General features: G+C 48.4%; 1 long non-coding RNA gene across 1 annotated transcript; it reads left to right on the forward strand.

The window, feature by feature from the left end:
• Positions 1 to 6,792: 6,792 nt before the first annotated feature.
• On the forward strand, positions 6,793 to 15,592 carry LOC140596307 (uncharacterized). Its single transcript, XR_011998342.1, has 2 exons — positions 6,793 to 7,373; positions 7,976 to 15,592. It is a non-coding gene; the product is annotated as an uncharacterized lncRNA (long non-coding RNA).
• The last annotated feature ends 4,544 nt before the right edge of the window (positions 15,593 to 20,136 follow it).

Below are 20,136 nucleotides of genomic sequence, written 5' to 3' on the forward strand. Positions count from 1 at the left end.
ACTCTGGGCGATGGTCTTACACTGAACTGTCCCCTGAGCCCACTGTCCTTGAACTCCACTTGCTGATCTTCTCATGAGTTCCCAGTATGACAGGATGGGCCTTTCAGCTTCTGGTCTCCTTCATCCCACTCTGGGGAAGTGGCAGAGGGGTAGAGCTATTCCTAACTCTGCTACTCATCAGCTGAGAGATGATGGGCAAGTGACATTGCATTTCTGAGACTCCGTTTCCTAGTGAGACAATCATTCCTGGCTCACCTCACAAAGAGGCATGGTTGGGACTTAGTTCCAGAGGGTTATGTGAGCAAAAGCTCACCACAAAGTATTTTACCTGCCATTTGCTAGGGCGTTTAAAATTTCACCATTAGATATTTAGTTCCTTATGGAGATGACCTTCTATTTTCCAAGGGTCCCCTATGGAAATGAAAACACCCTGGGTGTTTCCTCAGGTTATGATGAGTTATCACTTTAACCTGGGATTACTGTATTGATCTTTCTAGGCTTGTCTTCTGCTTGAATTTAGAGCATCAGATGAAAGAGGCCTCTTTGGTAGGACGGTGGGTGAAGAGAGGTAAGGAGGTGATGAAGAACATGTTCATACTACCCTACAATCTGGTCCCCAACTAGTCTTAAGACAGAGCTCTGAACTCAGTCTCATGAGCTCAGTGACGCTTCTCTCAGCCAATGATCTCTTCTTGGTGAGTGTTCCTTCCTTTTTTTTTTTTTCAGTGATTCATCAGTTGCATATAACACCTAGTGCTCATTCCATCACATGCCCTCCTTAATGCCCAACACCCAGTTACCCCATCCCCCACCCCCTCCTCTCCAGAAACCCTCAGTTTGTTTCCTATGATTAAGAGTCTCTTATGGTTCGTCTCCTCTGATTTCATCTTGTTTTATTTTTCCCTCCCTTCCCCTATGGTCCTCTGTTTTGTTTCTTAAATTCCACATATGAACAAAATCATATGATAATTGTCTTTCTCTCATTGACTTATTTCGCTCAGCCTAATGTCTAGTTCCATCCACGTCATTGCAAATGGCAAGATTTCATTCTTTTTGATGGCTGAATAATATTCCAGTGTGTGTGTGTGTGTGTGTGTGTGTGTGTGTGTGTGCGCGCGCGCATGTACCACATGGTGAATGTTTCTTCCTAATCTGGCTTCATGGGACACCCAATTGTAAACCCAGATGCCATTTTACAAAGGCATCCGTGTATCTGAGGTGAAGGAGGGCCTGTGGAATAAAATTTCCTGCTAAATCTGGGGTCCCCTTCCCTGCATTCATGTACTCAAAAAGTCAAACTATAGAAGGAAGGTTTCCTTGGTGCCATAGCTGGGGTCCCTGAGAAAACAGGTTGAGGCCAATCTACTTGCTGATGCTTTCTGAGGAAAGTGACCCAGGACAATGGGAGTGATGGGAAGAGAAGGGAGGCGGGGGACCAAGAAAAATCAAGGCAAGGGGATGCGTTTCGCAAGATGCACGGCTGATAAGTCAGTCGTGGTGGACATCTTCTAAGGAGCCATCTGCAATCCTTTCCTGGGCCACAGTATCGTGAATTTGGTTGGAAGCAAATAGTCCCTCAGCCCAAGGGCAACCCATCTTCTAAGTTCTCAAAGCCCACTGTGCCCATAGCCGTTTTCCCCTCTGGGAAATTTGCAGAGTGATGGAACAAGCACTGTGTGTTTCCGTTGTGCTCCGGTACCCAAACTACTGTCATGAGAACACACCTGGGCCAGGCAGCCAGAGGAAGAAACGTGTAAGGAGCAGAGCCAAGTACCCTCCCCCACTTCCAGACATGCTAAGCAAAGCCGTTCTCGATCAGCCAACAATAAGCAAACCCTCACGCTTAGGAGTCAGGGTGAGCGGAGCCACAGCTGGCTGAAGATGCATGAGTGAACACAGTGGAGATCAGCCCAGTCCAGCCCAGTCCAGCCCAGAGTAGGTAAAACTTGCAGCCCCAGGAATGAAATAGATGTTTATAGTTAAGACTTTTTTAGGGAATGGCGGGGGGAGTGCTACCCAGAGTTGTTGTGGCAGTAGCTGACTCATAGAACTCCATCCACCCCAAGTTCACCTGCCCCTCTGTGAATTCCCATTGGCTCTCTTTGGACCGGTTTTTCATTTGTCCAATGCTTTCCTATACACGGGGTCACCTCCAAGACCTGGCTGCAAAGTCTTGGATGTCCAAGGTTTACATTTCTCTGTCCCCTTACAGAATATTTAGCAACTATACTGAGCATGAAGTAGACCTTCAAAATGTTGATGTGATTCCGAAGCCCACATGACATGGAATATTTGCATTAATTTCCAGCACCACTGCTATTTGCGTTTTAGAATCTGAGAACCAGAAGAGCACTTAGATAGCGTCAGCCTCCCTCCTTTTGCAGATTTGAACAACGAGGCTTGGAGAGATCAAATGACTCGTCTGTGGCCCCATGGGCTGGGCTAGAAGCAGAGCTAGACATAGTGGCCAGGCTTCCTGGCTGTGCTTCCATTGCTCCCTCCCTCAGCATCGGGGCCAGACCCACAGATGATTGACAGGGGCTGCCAGGCAACGGTGTGGTAAGTAGGACTCTGAGCCTAGATCTGGGCACGGTTGAAGAGAGTCCCAGGATCAGTTAGCCACAGCTTCCAGGGGTGAGGGAGAAGGGACTAGGGGTAGGGGCGCCATATGATCACCATCCCTGCTACATCTGGCTGCTTCTTGGTTAACCCGTTGGCTTGTGGGTATTGCAGAGATGCCACTTTGTTTATTTCACTTCCACTGTGTTCCTGGTTTGAAGTTCACCTCGAAAGAACTTCAGAGGCGCTTGTTGACTCCTTTCTGCATGCACCCAAGATCGGCAGTCTCTTCCCCTTGCTGCAGGCCTGCTCCTCGGGATGCCACTCCAGGCAGTGAGCATCCAGAAATGGAGCTGCAGACCAGGGGAAGGCTGCAGATCCAAAAACCCCATGTCAGAACCCGGTGCCAAATTAAGAGCATATACACTGGAGAACAGCTGTTGACCTTTTCCCCCCTGCTTGCCCCTAAAAGCTGGGTTTCCCTTTCCTTGGGCAGTGTCATTTATCCCTAGTTAAGGGGCAGGGACATCAATGAAGGGAGCACAGCTGGCCTCGAAGAGTCTCTAAGGGAGTCAGTAGTCGGGCTTACCTTGGAGCCGCCGGTAGAGAAATCCTGTGAGAATAGGGGGAAATGGGGGCTGTATTTTCCTTTCCTCCTCCCCAAGAAAATGGAGAGGCTCTTTCCCGGCTTCCTCTCCTTGCATGGGCATCAACTTAATGCCACTTCCTCAGGGAAGCCCTTGCTGATTGGTGCCCGCCATAAGGCCAGGTGCCCCATTACATGTTCTCACGCCCGTTAGGTTTTTCCCCGGTGGCAGGGTGTTTCACTGAATCTGTGATCCATCAGTTATAAGACCTACCAATATTGTATGTACCAATCAGAAAAAAAAAAAAAAAACAGGCCACCATTTAAACGATAGCACGACGCTTTCCTTACCGCTTAGAATCTTTATAGTTATTAAAAGAGCACTTTTAAATTTATTTAGACAGTTTCATATGATATAGCACTCTTGTGCAAAGGAAAATATACTCGAAAGTAGCTGACTGAGGTCATACTCCTTAGTCTTCACGTTGAGAATTTGAATATTTGAAATCACTTCGTGACTCGGACGTCATGACTCAGACCTACCACTCAGGGTCGGTCTCATGCTGTCACCACCATACCATCCATTGCCCCTCTCTCCCCAGCCACCTGTTGATGTCACAAGGCCCCACACCTCCTGTGCTCCTGTTGACAAAAGGCCTTTGCATATTCTCACACAGGCCATCTCCACAAAAGAAGCTTCAGGTGGTGAAGCCTGGAGGTATTTTGATCTCTAATTTGTAAATGTGAATTTTCAAGCTCAGAGCCATGAAGCCACTGGGTCAAGTTTACAAGGGAAGGTAAAGGGCAGGTGCAAGGCCCCAGATAGTCTGATTCCTGGTACACTGAGTCACGGAAGAGGTTAGTTCTTGCAGTTGGGCCCGACACGGACAGAGACCAAGGTTGGCATGTCAGCTCTGTGACTTAACTTCCTAAGCTGTGGGAACTTGGGGTCAAGGCTCTGTTGCATTGGGTCTGTTTCCAAATCTGAAAGAATGGGGACATCAGACCTCTTCACAGGGCTGCTATGAAAGCTCAGTGAGTCAGCTCTCGGAACGAGATTAGCACAGTGCCTGGCATGGAGCGAGTGCACAATAACTGTTAACTACAATGATTATTGCGGCATTCTATGTGCAAGGGTCAGTGCTTCCTGCGACCAGGGTCTACCAAACCCGTAACACGGCAGCAGAAGAGAGAGTCTACAAACATGAATAAATACAATGTAAGAGAAGGGCCGCGAATGATAGGGTAGAAGGACATGGTGTTGGGGCACCTGGGCTGCTCAACGGTTGAGCGTCTGTCTTCGGCTCAGGATGTGATCCTGGGGTCCTGGGATCGAGTCCTGCATTGGGCTCCCTGTGAAGAGCCTGCTTCTCCCTCTGCCTGTGTCTCTGCCTCTCTCTTTCCATGTCTCTCATGAATAAATAAATAAAACCTTTTTTTTTTTTAAAGAAAAAAAGAAGTACATGATGCTCTGGAGAAAGAGGGGAGGGCAATGTTGATTTGACTGCAGGTATCTCGGATGTCTTCAGGCCCAGAATGGCATTGGAAGGTGGAGATGGAATGGCATGCCACTGGGGAGTGGGGGACAGTGTGAGCCACAGGTAGAGGCCTGCAAGTGTGAGGTGTAGTCTCCCAATAGTGGAGTGTTCATTTTAGCTAGAAAATAAGACAGAGTAAAGAAGCAAGCTGAGTTTTAATCTGTGGGAGAAGGGAAGTCACTGGACAATCTCTAGCCAGGGAATGTTTTGCTGTAGGTCGCCCTTTAGAAAGACAACTTGTTAGCAGGGTGCATATAGGATGATGTGATGGGGGCCAAGGAACCGGTTAGGAGGCCAATTCAATAGCCCCGATGAGAGGTTTTGAGTGCCCGGTATCGGGCAGGACTGATGAGAACATAAATAAGGAACCACACTAGAGGGAGACACAGGGGATGATGTGGTTCTTCACCACGTGGCCAAGGCAGGCCCTGGGAGCAGTCGAATAAGTCTCTCCATATGTCAGAGTCCTGATGGCTGGGGCCATCAGGCTGGGAGGAGGAGCAGAGCCTTTGTGATGTGGACCTGGGCTTAGGAAAAGGGGCCAAGGTTGAGAGTGGAGGCCATGGCCCAGGGAGGAAGTATAATAAAAAAGGAGAGGATGTGAGAGAAGTGAGGTCTGGCCTTGCACAGGGCTCTAGGTTCTTAAGTCAGTTGGTAAAAGATCACATGGGGTCAAAATCCCTCCCAGAGGCAACATATTAGAGAGCAGCTGGAGATCTCTCCGGAGGTTTAACACAGCGGCTATCTTTCTGGAATGGATCACTCCTTCTTTCCTGGGCTGGAATGGATCACTGCTTCTCTTATGGGCTGCCAGATAAACCAGGTGACTTGCACTGTGTGGGCATTTTACAGGAAAAAAGAAGTCACTTTTTGTACAAGAGTCCTATTCAGTGGAAAAAAGCTGTCACGTCAGAAGACAGGGAAATGGGGAAAGCAAAGATGACCATGCAATGCTCCCCCTCTGCTCCACTCCCCAATCAGTGTGAAGCCATGGACACCATTTAGATTGTTCACTCTCTCTCACACACATGCAGAGCCACGGTTTAATTGGCTTAGGGAGCACATGTTTGTCATATGACTCCTCTACGTTTACACAAGGCTCTTTCATCTGGTGTGGAAGGTCATAGTAGCACTAGCGAACGCAGGGCCTGCCTTTGAGAAACTCTCAGTTTAGGTGGGATTGACCTAAAATGTCATGATGTGGAATAAGCCCAGGGTTACCTAGTGCTGGACACGAGATTGCGTATTGCTCTACATATACAAAGGTATGGAAAAACTTTATAGAAGCCCAAAGACCATGGTTTTATTGAGGAAACGGCTTAGGAAGTGAGTATTCATCTGCGTCATGAAAGAAAAAGACAAGTTAGAGCAACAGAAAGGAGTGGAGAGGGTGCTCCAGGGAAAGGGAACAACATGAAGAAAGACACAGATTAAAACTGATTGTAGTAGTGCATTGGAGCACAATTAATATATCAGAATCTTGCTCCATTGCAAATAAGAAAGCATCCAAGCAGCAACAGCTTACGTAAATAAGAGCGAGTTTCATATCACAAGAAATCTAGAAGTTGGCAGTTGCTTGTGTTGATTCAGTCACCCAACGATGTCAGAGATGGCATCTCTGCCACTTTCTTAGCCTGCCCCTCATTTTGGTCCTAAAATAGCTGCTTAGCTCCAGCCATCATATCTGTATCTGCCTTCAAGATAGAAGAAAGAGGGAAGGTGAGGCCAGCTATTTTAGCTTGGGTTGCTCCAAAAGCAGATCCTGAAACAAAGACTTGAGCGCACATAGTACAACTGATCCCTGGAAGCAGCAAAGGAAGCAAGGAGAGTGAAAGAGGAAAGGAAAAAAGGGAAAAAAGGTAATATAAAGGCGTGCCAAGGAGGTTGCCATCTTGGGCAACAGGGGCTCTGCTCCACCTGGACCTCCAGAGAAGCGTACACGATGCCTCCCAGAGTTGCACCCCCAAAGGACAAGTGCCTGGAGCACCTACCCACCAGGCCCTGTCCACTGGTTGAAGGTCGACCCCAAGGACATGAAGCCCACACCTCCAGGCTTTGCTTCTGTGCAGCCCCGGTGAGTTTATAGTGTCGGAGAAGCCCTGGAACAGGGAGCAGGGTGGTACACTGCGCACTTGAAGTCGGATGTTGTCTTGGCAAAATGAGTCCAAACAACACAAAATGGTCCACTGTTTCACTGTGGCAGCTGAGGCTGCAATCGGAGGTGGGCTGAGGGCATGCGTCACGGGGCGCCACAGCCGGCAGACCTCCGGGTGTCTGATTGGCCAGAGCTGCAGCATTTGGCCACTGCCAGCTGAAGGAGAGGCCAGGAAGTGAGCCTCGGAGCCCCTCCAGCCTGGAGGACAGGGGCGAGAAGGGAACAAAACAATTGCAAGGACTAGTGATGGGAAAATGCTAAGATTTCAGATCCTCAAAGGCAAGACGGATTACATCGTCTACTCTGAATGCATCGTCTTACACGTGAGAGAGGACCTGGCTCGTGGGTAGAGTGAGTGGCTTATCCGCCCAGTCCTATAGCTGGGGAGAGCTGGGGTTTGAACCAAGCCTTCCAGCTTTAGGAGATCTTGCCCCTCTCTCCATAATCACTCTCAGGCTGCAGAAGAATGCCTGGCCTGGAAAGCTGTTTAAAAACCAGAAAGGAAAGAAAAGAGAAAAGCTCCTGCATCACCAAGGTAGGGTCTGTTGTCACAAGACCTGGAACAATAAGCCCAGGCACTTGGACTTGTTCCAAGGGGCAATGGGGAGCCATTGTAGAATCTTAAACAGGAGCATGGCAATTTGAGTTGCTCGTAGGTAGATATTATATAAATATAAGGGGTTATTTCTCTGTTGATTGCGGCTGCTGATTCAGCCAAGGGGAAATGGAGTTCTGGACAGGCTTACACCTCCAGCGGTGACTGCAGGTGCTCGTGAGGGGAGGTGCGGGCTGCCGTCTGACATTCTCAAAAGGCCCCTGCTCTCCCGAGAACGGCTTGATGCTTATTGCTAATAACAAGGCTGGCAGCCGGCTGTAGCTTTCACTCAAAATTCTCCAGCTTTCAGTAATCAGAGCCAGGCCTGGGTTGTTCCTTGGCCCTCGACTGCAAAAGGAATTTCCTTTATTTTTGAACATGGGGAGAATAAAAAGAAGTACAAGTTGTTTTATAAGACAAGTGGGGCAGCAATTGGAAATAGGCATTTAGGCATCTCTTAGGGATTAACATCAGGACTCATTTAAGGGCTTGGAGTGTTAATAAGGATGAGATGTATTTATTTTTCCCTGGGTTCTTTTTAGGAATCCCTGGGCAACGTTCTGGAATTGATCTACGCTGGTTCAAATTTCACGCATCCCCCCATCTTCCATGCTGACTCTCCCACCCTTCTTTTGATCGAGTTGTAACTTGGAGAAAATGCCCCGTCCAGGGCACGCAACTGGGCATAATTGGTACGCAGAAATACTGTTCGTCGGGTTGAGGCGGCTCAGCAAACAAAATGGCCTTCTTTTACCTAGGGAATCTGGTTTGAAAATTGGACATTAAGTTACACTTCTAATTGAAATGAATTTGATGGTTTCAGAACAGTCCCCAGTGATCCCAGCCCACATCATAAAAACCACCATAGGCAAATTGGCACCATTCAGCCTTGGCTCCAACAGGCTAGGGAGTAAAAGAAGATGTAAACTGAATTTGCGGTTGCTTTTATCTTCAGATAGACAGGCTGAGGGGAGCTTCCAGAAGAGAATTCTTGGGTCAGATTACATCATTTTCCTGACAGTCTGGAAGGCAGTGTGGTAGAGTAGGAAAGCACTAGGTTAAGAGTCTAGTCTTGTCTCTGCCAGAATTGATGTTGTGTTCTTTGGTGAGTCACTAAAAAAAAAAAAAAAAAAAAAAAAAATCTTTCCATGCCTCAGTTTCCTTCTCTGCAGAATGGGGATAATGACCTCCCCGTGGCTCACAGGTCAGTGTTGGGTTCAGGCAATGAGTGGTTTGTCCAATGGCCCGAGATGGCCCTCAGAACACAGGGCTCCTGATTGATGGGCCAGCACACACTTTGCACTCCACCAGGTGCCATCCAAAGGACAAGCTGCTTATCTTCCCCTGAAACTCAGCTGTGAGGTGAGATGAGCTCAAAGCAAAGTCAGCGACAAGACAGGGAGTGTTTAGAATCCTCTCTACAACCATGTCAGGTAGATTATAATATTCCCACTTTACGAAGAAGGAGAGTGAGGCACAGCAAGGTCACACGGCTTACCCAATGTCACCTAGCTGGTAAATTACTGACTAGAAACGGCACATGCCAGAGCCTGTCTTCCTATTCTACTGTATTTTTAATCACTGTTCTAGGAGGAAAATGAGTGGTGAAATGAATGGTGAAAAGAATGGTGAAATTGAGTAAGACCAAGTCCCAGCTTTTAAGGAGTTGACAGTTTAGTCACAGAGGTGATTATGCACACAGGAATACATGTGCACAAGCAGAGTAAAGATCTGAGAAAACATAAACACAATTTCCTTTAGGGAGTAGAAGTGAAGCCAGAGACAGAGGAGAAGAAGAGTGTATTTGTCAGCTATCACTGCCATAACAAACAGCACCAAAGCTCAGTAATTTAAAACAACTCTTACTCACTTATCTGTGGATTGGCTGATCTGGCCTGGACTCCACTGGGAAGCCCTGCTTTGGGCTGGGTTCATGTCTGCCGGTATTGGGCCAACTAAGGGAACTGCCATCTCATGGGGAAAGCTCTTCTTGATGGTAATGGCAGAGACACAAGAAGAAAAGTACAACCACACAAGCACATTTCAAAGTGACGCTTGCTCCATCTTTGCTAGCCCCCCATTGGCTGAAGCAGGTCACACGACTAAGCCCCAAAGTCAAGGGATGGAGAAAGGGTAAGGAGGGATACAGAAGGGGTGAAGAGTTGAGTCCAGTAATCTAATCTACCCCCAGAGAGCTATAGTTTTTACAGCAAAATATCTGCATTATTAATTTTTATATGATAAGCATATATTATTTTTAATATAAATTCCCATTTAGAAAAATGCTACTATGCAAAACACATTCTGGGAAGATTAGAATAGATATTCCCGGTGGGGACATAGCCCAAGGTAACATTTCCCAGTCCATCTCCCCCAATACACACATGTACACATGCATGCACCTGATGTGCACATGCACGTGCACACACACACACACTGCAGTCTAACAATTGCTGTAATATGTGTTCTCAGCACAATGGGGGCCCACATGAAAGACATTTTGCATTCATTCAACAAATATCCATTTAGTATTTTTGTGTACCTAGGCTTTGGAAAGAAAGGGAAGAACAAAACCAGTCAGATCACCACCATCATGGAACTCAAAAGTCTAGTGGTGAAAATAGACTGAGTTACTGCAACTGGAATGAGCTCATGAAGGAGGGACAGGGAAGCTACAGAAACAAACAAGAGGAGAGCCTCCTGTGGACTGGGGTTCTGACAGATTCCTAGGGGTTGGGGCCAAATACCTTTCCTTTATTAATAGTCAAAAATCCCTAATATTAACCAACCATGTGGCTACCCAGGAGAAAGCTATTTTCCAGCGTTTCCTGCAGCTAGCCATGACTACTAAGTTTTGGCCAATAAACACAAGTGCAAATGGTGTACTCAATTTCTAGGAAGTGCCCTTAGAGGAAGGAGGCATACCCTGCTTGGCTCCCTCGTTTTTCCTGCTGGCTAGACTAGGAATGGGATAGCTAGAGCCAGAGCAGCCACCTTGGACCAGGAAGTGCCCTTGAGAATGCAGATCACTCAAGATAAAAAAAGATAGAAGGAGCCTGGCTCCTCTGAGAATTTCTTAGAGGAGCATCATGGCCAAACCCACCATGCCCTGCCTGCCTCTGGGCGTTGGTGTGAGAAACAGCCCCTCTAGCTGTTTAAATCACGGTTGTGTTGTGTTTCTGTTACTTGCAGCTGAAATCTGTCCTACCAGATAAAGGGGTTCAGGGGCAGGCCTCCCTGCAAAAGGGAGATTAAACTGATACGTGAACAATGAGCGGACACAAGCATGGGTTAGTCTGTTCCAGGCAGAGAGAAGAACATGTGCAAAGGCCCAGAGGTTGAAGAATATGAGAGTTCAGGGCAGGTGTGGAACACATTGACTATTGATTTTCTACAGCGGATGTGGGGAAGCCCTGTTCAGATCCCCCTTCCAAAAAGGACCCCCTGCCCGAGGACTGGAATCATGGTTAGCTGCCCGTCTCCTGCTGTCGACCTCAGCTTTTGAGCTGAGTTCACACTCCTCTCAGGGTGGCCCAGACCCACAGCCCAACTAGGGCGCCGGTGCCAGCGCTTGAGGTTGGTCATCTCTGCCCAGCGTGGGGCTCCCTGAGTGGGCACCTTTTGTTCGGGGGGCCCTGCTCGTACCTGCATTGCCACCTGCCGGCCCTCCCTGCCCTACCCTTTTCTGGGGTGCTCCTCCCAGTAAAGCTTTGGTGCTCCCGACTCCTTACAAGGGCCTGCTTCTCGGACACCCCAACCTGAAAGAGGCCTCAGGGCAGGTGACAGTTTGTCACACTCATTAGAGAAAATGCGGGAAGACCCGTGGGTCTAGAGCACACGGAGTGAAAGGACGATGGCTGGTGAGGAGACCAGAGCTGGAGCACCACGCGTGACCTTTAAAATTCACTCCTGCTGCTGCGTGGGTCGTGGGAACCAGAGGACCAGCTGGGAGGAGCTATAGTCACGGGGAGAGCCAAAGGGGGCTTTCTCCAAAGCGAGTGGGCAGCAAAGGACAGACCCACGTGTCCCTGAGCGCTTGCCGCCTGAGGGTCCTCAGCACTGGGTGCTGGGTTCCCCCCTGGCGGGAGGAGGGCGGTGGAGAGGGAAGCACCCCGGGTGAGCCGGCGGGTGGAGAGCCGTGCCGCCTTCTGGGATGGTAAGCAGTGGTGGAAAAAGAAGAGATTGGGGGCTGAGAGTCCCGAGCCCCACTGTGGATGGGCGGCTTGGGAGACGGCTGGATGTGCAAGTGTGCTCTGGCCGTGAGAGACACGTTTGGAAGTCATCACGCCAAGGGGTCTGGAAGCCCTGGCAGCTGCAGGGAGTCTTCGGGAGCCGTCACGTTCCCTCCAGGCTATCCCCTATGTCCTCTCACTCCTCTGCTCTCAGAAGCTTCGGATAGCTTATTTCTTTCCAGAGAGTTCTCACATGGAAAGGAGGCAGCGTGTACCCCCGGCTGGCCCAGCCCTGCCCCTTCTGCCGCAGGGATTTCCAGATGCTCCTGCTTCCCTTAGCCCCGTCCTCAGCCTCAGCCTCTGGGCCAAGTGCCCTTGTCTGACGAGTCCTGCCTATCATCACCGTGAACCCCACCTTTAGAGACAGGTCCCCCCACCCCCAGCACTGTGCTGGAGGTCAGCCGCTGGGTGCCTGACCCAGGGCCACCCGGGGACCCGGGAAGGCTCTCCGGCCTGCCCAGCTCCCGAACGCGGGGCATAAAACACTCTGCCTGCCGATGTCTAGACGCACGTCGCAGACCCGCAGTACAAGCGTGCTGAACGCGTGCGGTCATGTTACCACTGGGTTGCCCGACCAGCGTGCCCGTCACAGAGCCCGTCTCTTCGATTTGACCTTTCAGCATAGAGGAAAACAAGCTGGCCATGAGTGTCCAGGCAAGGCCTTGTCAAGTGAAGCTTCCTCCCGGAGAAGTAACTGGCCACGGAGCGAAGAAGCGTGGGAACAGAGGCCCAACTTTCTCGTCTGTGTGAGAGGGATGACAGTCCCCGCGCCACACGCCTTCTGATGAAGTTGATCTGAGGAATGATCTGAGGAATGAGTTGATCTCCAGCCCCATAATGCCTTCGCCGTCACAGAGCGACAGGGGGCTTACACACCGTGAACTCGCGACTTGGTGGAATGGGATGAGCCCCGTCCCCCTCATTTTTCCTTAGATTCGACATTTTGCAGTAAAGACATTTGACGCCTGTGGGCCTCGGGAACTAGCACTGATGCAGAGAGAACGCGTGGTATGCGAGGCATTTGTCGCACACTTTGGCCACTTGCAACTCTTCCCGCTCCGGCAGCCCGCTGTCCTGCTTCTGGGAGTTTCCTCTTCCCGCTTGTGTTATTTCGGTGGTGGGGCCTGGTGATCCAGAGGCCTGCCCACTCCCCGCGGAAGCCCCTGAGTGCCCTCCTTCACTACCCTAATCCGTTCAAAGGTGGCCAGGTGACCCAGTCTCCCAGGAGGACCTTGACCTGGGGGAGATGGACTTGCCCCAGCAATGACTGGCACCTCATCCTGACCGCAACGGTGCCGGCCGCCCAGCTGGGCTCCTACCCCACCTCCGCTGATCTAAGCTCCCGAGATTGTGCCATAACACCCCCCTTTTTCCCAGGAGAGCCAGGAGTCCCTCTCTGTCACTTGTGACCACAAAATTTTGAACTGAGAACAGGGAGTTTCTGAAAGGGGCACTGTGTTATCATTAATACCCAGCATCACTGAAGAGGGAGGATTAATTAGTGTGAACCCTCTTACTTTACCTATCTTTGGGGCGGTCCACAGAGGATTTCTCCCCGAGCCACTAATGAATTTTGCAACTGTCACAAAACAATGCAAATAAGTAAGACCCACATCTGCTGAACACCGTCGTGAGGTCAAACTGTGTGTAAATAAATGCTTGCTTCAAGGAGAGGGTAAATCCTAAGGTGAGGAGTGACAGGGCTTTGTTTGCATAAACCCAGCAAGGTATTATGGGTAGGATATTAATTAAATCATGCTCCTGGGCCTCACGGAGCCCCAGCTCAATGGCTTCAGCTTGTTGACAAACCGAACGCAGGGCCCCCGGAGAGAGCACTAACATTTTGATGAACAGGGTTTGTTGGGGGTGATGTTTCCTAACTAGCATTTTAATATCATTTTTGATGCTTTATCTGAGCGACCAAGAAAGAGCGTTCAGATAAAAGAGAGGAGCCCACATCAAATGCCCAGACGATGAACTTTTCCATCTAATCTCGGTCCACCGCAATTGCTTCCCGGGAAGGATTTGTTGCCGCCCCCGCCCCCACCCCCACCCCAGTGCACGCACAGCTGCGAGAACATCTCAGAATAATGCAGAAGGTGCCTGAGGTTTAAATGAAGTTTTAATGATGCTGAGAGTCTGTCCTTTTGTTCTTCGTTCCTTTTTGAAGAAATTAACCTGATGGTGGGCACCGTACCGTCTTCACAAAAAAGGGGCTTTCATGTTAAGGTGGAAATGAAAGAACCCATCTCAGCTGGAGTGCAAGGTTGGTCACCGAGGGACTCTGTGTGACCACCAGATGTGCCCATTCTCTGAGAGACGCTGACCGGGGACGTTCAGGCTCCTTGTAATTGACTAATGACCCCGGTCCACCCATCCCAACCATTCCCGCCTGCATTTACACTACATGGCCTCTTGCCGCTCAAAATTTCATGCTTCATTTGAGGATTATAAAGCCCCTTTTATCGGAGAATATGCAGACAAATATGAACTAATTAATGCTCCCACTAGCCCCCTGGGACTGTGTGATCATCCTGTGACCCACCAGCTTCCCTGGCGTTCCCTGACTTGGGCTGGTGTCCCTGCTTCGCCCCTTCCCTCCCCTCAACACCCCCAGCGGGCAATTCTCAACCCTGTTTCCTCCAAAATACGTTAAAAACCTGCCCACTCTGCGGGCAGATTCTCTTCTTTTCCCGCTGGCTGCTTGCCTTGACTACAGAACCAGATTCCCAATTATTGCACACACTCCCAATTCTACTACCCAGTTCTCTACCCAACAGGTAGAAGGAGATTTTTTTAAAGATGTTATTTATTTATTTTAGAGAGAGAGAGCGAGCAAGTAAGGGGGCAGGGAGGTGCCGCACTGAATGTGGAGCTCAACAGGGGTCTCGATCCCACGACCCTGCAATCATGACTCGAGCCCAAACCGAGAGTCAGATGCTTATCCAACTGCACCACCCAGGTGCCCCTAGAGGGACATTTCTAAAACATAAATCTGGAAAATTCCCTTCTATCCCCAGCGTCCTCCAACATTGATCTTTTGCTTTCTCAGACACACCAAGATCTCCCCTGCCTGAAAGCCACCGCACCCATTGTTCCCCGCTGTCAATGTCTGGACCAGGAAGTGTCCAGTTGTCGCTGATTTCCTCCATGAGCTTAAGTCTAAAGAATTCTCTAAGCCTCTGAGTTTTAGGGTGATTTTAGGGTGGCCTCGTGTTTGAGGACTGTTGATGCCTGATTTTTGTAACAGAGTAATTCGTATTGGTAGGTGTCACTCAAGCCACCAGAGATTGCTTTGTACCTTCCAGACAGAATTTGAGACTCAGTATCTGGTGGGGTCCTGCTTCCTGGTTCACAGATGGCCATCTTCTTGCTGTGTCTTCACAGGGTGGAAGGGGTGAGGAAGTTCTCTGAGACCTGTTTTATAAAGGCACTCATCCCTTTCATGAGAGCTCCACCCTCATGACCTAGTAACTTCCCCAAAGCCCTACCTCCTAATGCCATCATATCAGGGTTTAGGTTTCAACATAGGAATAGGGGTGGGGGCATGGACACTCAGTCTATAGCAGCTCCTTATTTTTTTTATAGCAGCTCCTTATCGCCTGTGTTCTTAAATCTTAATGAGGTAAAATTAGTCTATATTTTTAATGATTGGTTTCTCAAGTCACGATCTGATTTTATATAAAACCTCTTTCTTCCAAACCAATAGCAATACAAAGAGGCATATAGGAATTATTTCCTCTATGACTCTCTACTGTCCTCTCTAGACAGCTCCATATATTTAAAAGCCCCTCATCAGACACTGATGCAGGGTACCATTCCTTTAAGCAACCAGCTAATGATCTCTGCCTGCCTTGGCCAATATGGGAAACACTAGCTACACACAACTATTTAAAATTGACCTGAAATAAATTAAAATTAAATATGTTTAATGTTTAAGCTTCTCTTCCTCAGGGGCGCCTAGGTGGCTCAGTCCATGGAGCATTCGACTCTTGATTTCAGCTTAGATCATGATCTTGAGGCCGTGGGATTGAGCCCCGCATCTGGTTTCATGAATAGTGTGGAGTCTGCTTGGGAGTCTCTCCCTCCCCCTCCTTCTGCCCCCACCCCCGCTCATGTCCTCTCTCTATATAAATAGAATCTTAGAAAAAGATCGTCTTCCTCAGTCTCACCAGCCACATTTCAAGTGCTCAATAGCTACATGTGACTAGTGGCTGCTATACTAGACAACACAGACATAGAGTATTTCTGTCATCGGAGAAAGTTCTATCAGATAGGGCTGAGAGATAGAGTACAGTCTGGCCTTGCCATTTAGTAAATGACCCTGGGCAAGTTGCTTCACCTCTCTGAGCTTCCTTCCCCTTTCGTGTAAGATGAGGATAATCATACCTGTCTCACAGTGATTTTCTGTGTGAGAGAATTGAGGAAGGCCACGTGGTGCGGGGGGCATGCTAACAACACCTCAGCTTTCTAGTTCTCATGTGAAGGTGATTCCTGGCCTCCCCCAAAGGGAATTGGCATCTCAGCCACTCAACTCTGAAAACCACCTGTTTTTCTTCTCACTAGAATCTCTCCCCTACTTCCTCCCTACCATAGCTGTTGGGATTGTCTCATTCCTCCTGCCTGTTTTGCCAGGACAGATTCTTCAGTCTCTCTGTCAGTAGCATTTGCCCTGGGTGTTCTGTTAGCAATGCCCAGCCACAGTCCTGAGCTTCCCACTGTTTCTGTTGCATCTCCTTAACCCCCACACTTAGTCTAACTCAGTGCTGTTGGCCTTCCTCAGCTTCCAGGAAACTCAGTCACCCCCACCTTGGAGGGCCGGGCCTGACCTTGGCTCTTGATGGTGCTGCAGACATTTTGAGGTGTGACCGTGACACCCATTCAGCCCCATGATCAGATGGCAGCAACTTTTGCTGAGGAGGTCCCCACACTGCCTCTCAGTTGTCCTCTGTGGTCCCATTGGGACCTGTGAAACATGTGATGACCTTACACAGCACCAGGGAGGGGAGGATGGCTCCACATGCTAGCCCAATTTCATTTTTCTCTCTGTTAGCCCATGGCCAACTCTCTTTTTCAAAGACAATGGCACCAGTATATCCCATCCCACACGCTCTTTTTATGGTGTGAAGTTCACACTCATTCTTCAAGAAATAGGGCCTGTGTGCTCTCCCCTTGAATCTGATAAGGCCAAGGATTGTGGCAAAAGTGATGATGTATGACTTCTGAGGTCCTAAAAGAAACATCTAGCTCCCACCTGGCCCTGTTAGGAGGCTCACCCTTGGAATCTTGCCACCATGTTATGAGGAAGCCCAGCTCCCATGGAGAGGCCACAGGTAGGAATGATATCCCCACTGAGCTCCTAGCCAATAACCAGCACCAAGTGGCAGACATGTGAGTGGGTGAGCCTTCAGGATTCCAGACTCCAGTTTTCAAGTTCTCCTAGCTGATGCTTCGAGGAACAGAGAAAAGCTGTCCCCACCATGCCCTGCCTAGACTACAGATCTGTGAACAAACTTAATGGCATTATTTTAAGCCATTAAGTTGGTAGGTATTAATAGATCATCAGAACACCACCTGATCAGACTGCACTGCCATTTTTGCTCTGCTGTTACATATATGGCTCTCAGCAGGTGCCTTGGGGCCACTCTGCCTGACAATCTCCACACTTGAGTTCCAAATAGGGAGCACAAAAGTCCCACTGTTGCTGATATTCTCTGTAACCTCTGGGATCTCAGCCTAGAGTAGAGAGGCAAGAGTCTAATTGTGTGCTTTCTCTCTCTCTCTCTCTCTCTCTCATTCCTCTTCCCATCCTCCATCTGAGCTTGAAGGGGCAGATGTTTCTCTTGCTGTCTGGAAGGAATCTTCCTCATAACAAAACATCTTCCTCCCCAAGAGGACAAAATGCCTCTCCATTTCCTTGGGGCCATATGGCAGATGGAATGCTGGGTGAGACTCTCGTGTGCCCATAAAAGAAGGTTCAAATATATTGAACCTGCTCCACGAGATGTCAAATAAGTTACTGACCTAGTTACAACGTCACACCACGAGGGACATCTTCAAAGGGGGACAACACACCACGGAAGACAGAGGAGAAAGACCACTCCTGCATGATTTGTGTGTGAAGGGTTCTAGATTTCTGGATATATTGTATAATAACAGAGTACAGGCATAGATGCCCAAACCCACAAAATGTCTTAATCTTATAGCCCAATTCAGATGTATTTATAGTATCTTCTCCATGTGCTGAGGGAAGATCATCTTTGCTTTTCATTTCATTTCCATATGCTGAATCCTCTTCACCTGCAGGAAGCCCAGATATGTGGAGGCTCCTCCCTTGAATGAAAGCTGCAGTAATCTCATCTTTGCTGACAACAAGTTCATCCTCACAGTGAATTGTCCTTTCACATTTCTATGGATGTGGATTTATCCAGAAATAACCCCATTTGTATAGCCTCATTCATGCTCTTTATACTTGTAATTGTCAATAATGCTATGTTTTAGAATTGGCAGAAAGCTTCAACACTGGTGTAGTAGATACTTATTATTGTGACTGCCCAGGCCCTGTTCTCTGAGGATTGCCCACCTTACACACAGGGTTTGCTTCCAACACACTCAGCAGCCACGTTTTTGCCACATGACTCTGCTTTCCTGACTGGAGCTGATGTGCCCAGGGGGCAAACATATGATAAAAACACATAAGCCAGATTCTTTATCTTTAAAACATAAATGGAGACATTCAGAAACTGGAAGTCAATTGTTGAGTTGCATTAATGGTAAAGTTCTCATGGGAAGCTTTAAGGAAGAGGAGGCAGTGAGTTCTTATGTCCAGACCATTGCTGGGAACCAAGCTGTGGCCTTCAATAACAACCTGAAGTGTTGATGTGGATTCTCTTCTCCTATGATCCACGCTGATAATAGATATGACCCTCAAGTTCATGGGTTGGTAGATGGCCTGACTTAGTCAGGGTCCTTCCAGAAGCAGATCCTAAGACAGGGATTTGAATGTAAGTGGTTTATTTGGGAAAGATCAGTAAGGGAATGAGGAAGTATATTATCAGGGTTCTCCAGAGAATCAGAACCAATTGGGAGTGTGTGTGTGTGTGTGTGTGTGCGCGCGCGCACGTGCGCATGCACATGTGCATGTGCACATGCATATACGTGTGTATAGTGAGAGAGACAGATTTATTCTAAAGAATTGGCTCATGTGATTATGGAGGCTGGCAAGTCTGAAATGTGCAGGGCAGGCTGGACGGCTGGAGGTCCAAGGGAGATCTGATGTTGCAGCTCAAGTCCAAAGGCTGTGTGGAAGTTGAATTCCTTCTTGCATGTGGGGAGGTCAGTTTTTATTCTATTAAGGTCTGCAGCTGATTAATGAGGTCTAATTGCCCTCTTACACTATGGAGGGCACTCTGCTTTACTCAAAGACCACTGATTTAAATAGTAAGCACATCTAAAAAAAACACCTTCACTGCAACACTTAGACTAATGTTTGACCAAAAACTGGGCACCTTGGCCTAGCCAAGTTGATACATAAAGTTAACCAACACCAGAAGTGAGACCAGGAAGGAAAGGCAGGTAGTAAAGGATACATTATCCAGCCAGTTATCACTTTGAGCAACTGGAACTTAATCTCACTTGGAAACTCTGGGAGATGATAGAGAAAATTTATCTTAGAGTTATTCTACCCGAGGGGCAAGGGAGTTGGGGTGTTTATCCACCAATTCCTGGCTGCCATTGATGGAGGGCAGCTGTGAGGAGGGGGCACATAAACTACAGCAGCCAGAGAAAGTCCACAGGTGCTGAGACACAGGCACATGTGGTAGGGAAGCAGGCTGGCATGCACAGGAGAGGTAAATGCTAAGGGGATATAAGTAGGGTACTCATGGCATCTGCTACATTATCATAATACTGTCACTCATAGATTCCCAATTTTTTTTTTGGACTGGTCACGTACCTAATTAAACCGCCTACTCCCAGACTCCCTTGCAGCTATACACAAGCAAAGGACCCAGTTATGGCTGAAGAAGAGATGTAGTAGAAGTTAATAAGTAGGACTCTCAGGAAAGTTGTCCTTTTGTTTTTTGTTTCATTTCATTTTGTTTTAAGGAGAAAGACTTGGCAGGTTGTGAACGCTTGTGACTTATGTCATAAGTCATGCTTGTGACTTATGTCCTTGGCTCACCTTCTGTCATCCTGCCTGGGACATGGTCATAATATAATAGCATAATAGCAGGTGGAGTAGCCATCTCGTGGCCATGTGAGGTTGGCAGAACAAGAAGTGAGAAGTAGTCTCTAACCGTGATGATTTCCTGGAGCAAATGCACCAGACCTAGACAACCCTATCTGAAGACTTCTTATAGAAGAAAGATAAAGGCCTTTGTCCTTAGGCCACTGGAATCTAGTCTCTGTCCCATATAGCCAGATGCAATCTGGACTGATGGGAAGTAGCAGAAAGAATGCACAATTAAGCT

This window comes from Vulpes vulpes, chromosome X, assembly GCF_048418805.1.
Source record: "Vulpes vulpes isolate BD-2025 chromosome X, VulVul3, whole genome shotgun sequence".
Classification (NCBI taxonomy): domain Eukaryota; kingdom Metazoa; phylum Chordata; class Mammalia; order Carnivora; family Canidae; genus Vulpes; species Vulpes vulpes.